The following is a 6,000-nucleotide window of genomic DNA, read 5'->3' as shown; positions in this document are numbered from 1 at the left end:
ATCTGTGTCTGTGTCGCCCCTCCCCTTGTGTTTTTATGTGTGCGTCTTTCCTACCTTGCCTTTGTTTCAGGTTCCTCTAAGTTCACTCTTTAGTTTGTATTGGTGTTTGTTTTTGGATTTTTCTGGTTTTAGTGGCTTTAATAAAACTCACTTTTGTGGCTGCATAACAGAAACACAAGATTTAACTGCAAGGTTTACAAGACACAGGTGAAGACAATCAGCACAGGGCAGGTAATCAACACAGGAGGTAGTAAAACACGCAGAGACACCAAAATAAACCAGAACCAATACAAATGCACTAAAAAACCCAGGAAAACTGGGGGTTTAAATAAAGACAACTGAACCAGGGATTATGGCATTAACTGAATACAGGTCACTCGAAAACAGGGTAAAGGGTTAGGTAGAGATCATGTTAAGAGACACAAATTTAAAACATTAAACACATTTAACATGGACCAGTCACCATTTTCAGCTACAAGTCCTCGCCCCCATGAACACATGGAGATGCTGCCTGAGAAACATGCACACGTTCCATTTTCAAAGACTAAAATATCCACCTCATGTTATGTTTTCCTGGTGAAGAGATGGGGTTAGTCTTGTGTGATGCCCTGGCCTGTACACCTATAGGATTTACTTAATTTTCAAATGTTACCAACACATGTAATAAAACCACAAGTAAACCATGTTATACACAGCATAAGACGAAACAAATCTGCATGCATCTAAGTACATTTCACATACATTTCATTAATAAACCATAATTAAGTCATGCCCCTCTGAGAGGATGTAGTCTAAACAATGAGAACAAAATCTTATTCTTCTTTTATCTGTACTTTTTAAATGGTAATTGCTTGTAATGAATTCATGACCACCAGAATCCCAGCTCACCCGTTAACATTACAGCAGGAGGAAATGTAATTTATCCTAAAAAATCCCTGATGGCTTCACACCCCAACAGCACATAACTAGTTCATCCTCACCAGGAAAACCTCCTGTGGCCGTGGGAATGATAAGAATATAAAAATCTAGAGCCTTGTCACCATGGTAGCCATGAGGGTGGCGAAGTTGACCATATTTTTAACCCAAACTGTGATATGTCCCTAAACCTTGGAAGATTGATGAAGATGTATGTGTTTTTTTTTTTTCTTCTTCCAAAAATATAATATTGAACTTGCAATGAATCGTGATTAGAAACTAAGTGCATTTTAAAGTAAATTAGTCTGAGGGATAATGAAACCCAGTGACAGTACTCAGCCTGTATTACAGATAATACGCTACAGTTCTATTGATTTCTGCTGTCACCTTGCAGGTTGTTTTAGGCACTTAAATACAGAGGTGTTCAGTTGTTTTTTATCACAAGCGTGAATCACTATACTGTGTATATATATAGTCAGCCATGTGCATAGAGTGGGTGTATTCTTGCTTATTATCATGATTGAATCTTCTCCTCAGTGCTTTAAAATCAATAAGCACAGACCAGTGAGAGTGCGTGAGATGCCACATGATGGATGAAGGAGGACCAGCGTCATGTGTCTGTGAGCATTGAAATCTTCAGATAGAAGCAGTAACCACTCCTGTCCTTTGAGGCTTATGTTTTGAAGGTCATTTGAGCTGCATGACTTCCATTCAGCCTCTGCAAAACACTGCTGCCCACGTAAAGGTCATAAATGCTATACGAATATCACAAAGCCAGTGTGTCATCACTGGTATCTCAGCTATGGAGTAGGTCCACACAGTGACATATACATTATCAGTGCTTCTAATATATGTCTATATATCTGTATAAATATGAACAAAACAGCAAATGTTCACACACAGTCCTAGTATTTAACTTTGTCTTTTATTTAGTCAATGATCTGATATTGCGAATGTGAAAGTGGTAAATGTATGTGCAGCAGTTTATTTGAAGCCGAAATCAGAATCCATCTGGTCAGAGAGGTTTTCAAATCTGATGTCATTGAGCGTCCTGTTTTACTTAAACAACAGTGATCTATCAAAGTCTGCCAACATCTGTTTGTGGAAGTGTATAATGACATAGTCAAAGGACATTTCTGACATAATGTCTAAGCAGCTGAAGGCCTCTCTCACATTGGTTAATGTTAATGTTGATGAATGAGAAAATCACTGCTCTCTGAAAAGAACACTGCTGTCTGTCTGCAGTCTGATAATAGGATCATGTGGACAAGCCAGAAGGCTGCTGGGAAAATATTTAGTGCACAGATGAGACCAGAATAGAATTATTTGGTTTAAACAAGAAGCCTGAAGAAAGAGTGACGCTGCATTCCATCCCAGCTGTTAAACATGGTGGTAGTAGGATCATGGTTTGGGCCTGTTTGCTGCATCTGAACCAGGATGATTAGCCAGCATTGATGAAATAATTAATTCTTAATTATACCAGTGCAGTTCGTTTACAAACAATTGTATTGTTTCAATAGATGGATATCATTGCTCAGTTTAAATGACAGTTGTCAATTATCAGACATAACTCCAACATGTCATTTCATTCACCTTCTGTTGAGGATCAGAATATTTCTCCATCATCTTGTTGTGTTCCCTGACAGTAACCCTGAGTGACTTTGGGGCAGCACTACGTGGGTGTCAACAGGAGCAAAACAGAGCAGAGATTTAAGAGCAGTCAAAGTGTCAGGATGAGAAGTCCTTGCATCGCCTTGACCCCACAGATCAACAGCAATGTGCAGTGACAGGAGGCAGGTGCAGACTGACTGCTGCTGTAACTGACTTAGACAGCACAGGAGCACCTGAGTGTGCTTGAGTCTAAACTCACAGACCAACTGCTGTCAGTCCTCGTTCGGCACCCTGCTGCACAGCCTCAGCCTTAACAAATTGACATAGGCAAGCTGTGCAATTTAGTTCACACCTCACCCACACTTCACGACTTCACTCATGTCGCAGGCTGCTTTCACAAACACACACATACACGCACTCACACAGATGCAACTTTTGCGCAGTTAGTGGCAGGAACCCGATTAAACTTGCTCTCTCTGTTGTTATATTTTTCAAATACTGATACAAACCCAGAGTGGATGGCAGCCATCAGGTTTTACACAACTGAAGTCTGATACATTCACACAAAAATATGCTGCGTGCCCTGGTTAGATATGATAAAAAGGGGTTTATATAATGTGGATCAGAGCTTAGTATACTGTGCACTGTTTACATAAATGAACTTTGAAAGCCTCTCTAGAGAAAGAGTTTTTAGCATTTTAGGGAAAAACATGAAAGACAGGGTGAAAGGCGCTGATGTTTGACTACCCAATAACCACAATGCAAATGAAGCTAAAGCTGCAAAAAGGCACTGAGCAGATCAAAATCTTATCAAACAGGAAATTAGTTATTTAAATTTCTCGACTTCTTTAAGGACTGTGGATGTTAAAATTCAAACAGTCCTGCTTTATAAAATTCAAACAGGCCACTGTAGGTACACTTAGCCATTGAGGTAAAAGCTAAAGCCACCGTGTATGAAATGTTGAATTTCAAATTAGAATGAAAGATTCAACACATAATGTCCTACTCATAGTACCTTTGATATCTTTGCTATCTCTTGCATACACTGAAAAACCTAATGTACCTCATCATGACAGTGGTTTGCATTATAAATCTGAGTCTTCTGGCAAATCACACCAAGTGATGTTCTTTACAGGTTGAGGCGTTTACTGTCATTTCTGTGCATTTACAAGGACTGTAAAAGCTGTGGGTGTGTGAAAGGTAGCCCATTATCCTCAATCACTCCAAACTGCTGTTTTCTTTTTTACCGCTCTCTAAAGGCTGAGAGAAGGCAATCAAGATAGCTGAGTGTAAAGCAAGAAGCTGACCTGCCCTGTTGACTGTGTGTGTGTGAAGCAAACAAAATAATGGACAACTGATGTAAGACCGCCGAGGAGGTTTCAATCAGGTTTATAAACAGCCTGTGCGTCCAAAAATTATTTTTTAAAATTACACTGTATTCAAGGAAATTTGACTCAACAAGTGCAATGATATACCGGACATATTAAGCGAATGTGGATTCTTAGAACATATGGGCATCTTTCCACACACACACACACACACACTTACAGACTGGCACCGCAGATGCAGTGCAAAACAATGGCCAGACTCATCCGTTACGCGTTGTGTAGGAGGGATTCTTGGCAGTCAGCGATGTGAACATGTGTGCAAATACAAGACAGTTAATCAACACCCAGATACGCCACAGCTCAACTACAACACTGCATACAAACAGTACAAACAGAATCTAACATGGAGGGAGGTGTGTTCACTTTGAAGTATACAGGGGAGGGTGGTGCCCTCGTGTGCAGTCCCTTTGATGCTGGCAACCTTAAAAAGCATGCCTTTACCTTCCAGCAGTATGACAGAACCTAATTACAGAGCGCTGCCTCCAGAAGAGAAAATGAAGGGAAACAAAACTATTTTGGCTGTCACTTTGACACTTTGCAGATAACTTCTCTGCATGTTCATTCGCTACAGGCCGATCCCCGCAGGAAGTGGCATCGACTAATAGCTGCCTCTCCTGCTATGATTGGCTGCTGGTGGTGGCCGTGGGAGGAAGTTGATATTTTAGGACACAGCACATAAATCGGATTAACACATAATTGACATGTTTACTGGTATATTTATAGCTCCTGTTTGATTGGAAAGTGGGGAACAAGGCTACATGCACGGTCCAATTACATTTTAGAATGTAACTGCTGGGTACACATGTGCCTGCACTACCATGCAAATCACATTATCTCACTGTGTGCATTCAATGAATTGAAGGTGACCCTAATAACGCATAGGTAATACAGAAAATTTGAATGATAACTAATAAGCATCTAAGGTAAAAATTTTTTGTCAGTACAATGTGTTTAGGTGTGTTATTGGTCATGACAGTGACCAGTCATTGTTAAAGCAGGCCTGGCCTCATGGCACTGATCAGTCATATTTAGAAGATCACAGCAGCTATACATCATCACAATCAATAATACATCCTCCAGATATGTTGGATGGTCAAAACTGAACATATGCATCACATATGTTCAGAAAGAGGGAACGAGTGCTGGCTAAACTGCTGTCAATCATGAACAATCCGTCCCACACTCTCCACTACACCGTGGACAGACTGAGAAGCAGCTTCAGCAGCGGCCTCCTGCTGCCCCGCTGCTCTAAGGAACGGTACAGGAAGTCATTCCTGCCGTCCGCCATCAGACTGTATAACTCCTCTGTGACTGTCAGAGCTGTGCTCACAAACCCAGACTAAAGCATCATCACAGGTGCAGGTGTGTTTTTATGCTTCTATCTTCCCCTTGATCTGCTTTATGTGCGTGTATGTACATATTCTTTCTTTGTTGCTGTCATGTGCGTGTATGTGTATATAAGAGTTTCTGCTTGTGTTTATTGTATGTATCCTTTTAAAATGCTGCTACTACAACTCAATTTCCCCACAGGGATTAATAAAGGTTATCTTAATCTTAATCTTAATCTTAATTTTAGACAAAAATCCACACAAGGAATTGGTGTTTTATTTCCTAAAATAATGTATTTAAATAGTTATTTAAGTGCTCTGAACACATTCAAAGAAAATTCTCCAAGATGGGTGTACTGTAAGTGGACAAAATGAGAAATCACTGCATTTATATTTCTTACAACATAAATATAGGCTCTTTGCTAATCACTGGATGTTTACATATGGGGGTGTAAGAGACACATTACAAAACTGAAATGGCAGAGCTTTAGATCTCTTTCCTCATGCTTAATCAAAGCTTTCCCACTTAATTACTGGGGCAGATTAAAAATAGCAAAGCTAGTATATATTACCCCCGTCAACCCCCCACACCCTGTCAAAGCTGGCAACCGAGCCTGTGGGCAGCATATGTGAAAGACTCATCTGCTACTATCCTTTCCTTTTGATGAATATACTACATTACATGTAAACAGTTCACCCCCTTCTTCTTCTTCTCCCCCTCACTGATAGTGATGACACACATCAGGCGCCAGCGCAGG

The sequence above is a fragment of the Parambassis ranga genome, chromosome 9, assembly GCF_900634625.1.
Source record: "Parambassis ranga chromosome 9, fParRan2.1, whole genome shotgun sequence".
Lineage (NCBI taxonomy): Eukaryota > Metazoa > Chordata > Actinopteri > Ambassidae > Parambassis > Parambassis ranga.
Note: the sequence above shows the minus strand (reverse complement) of the source record.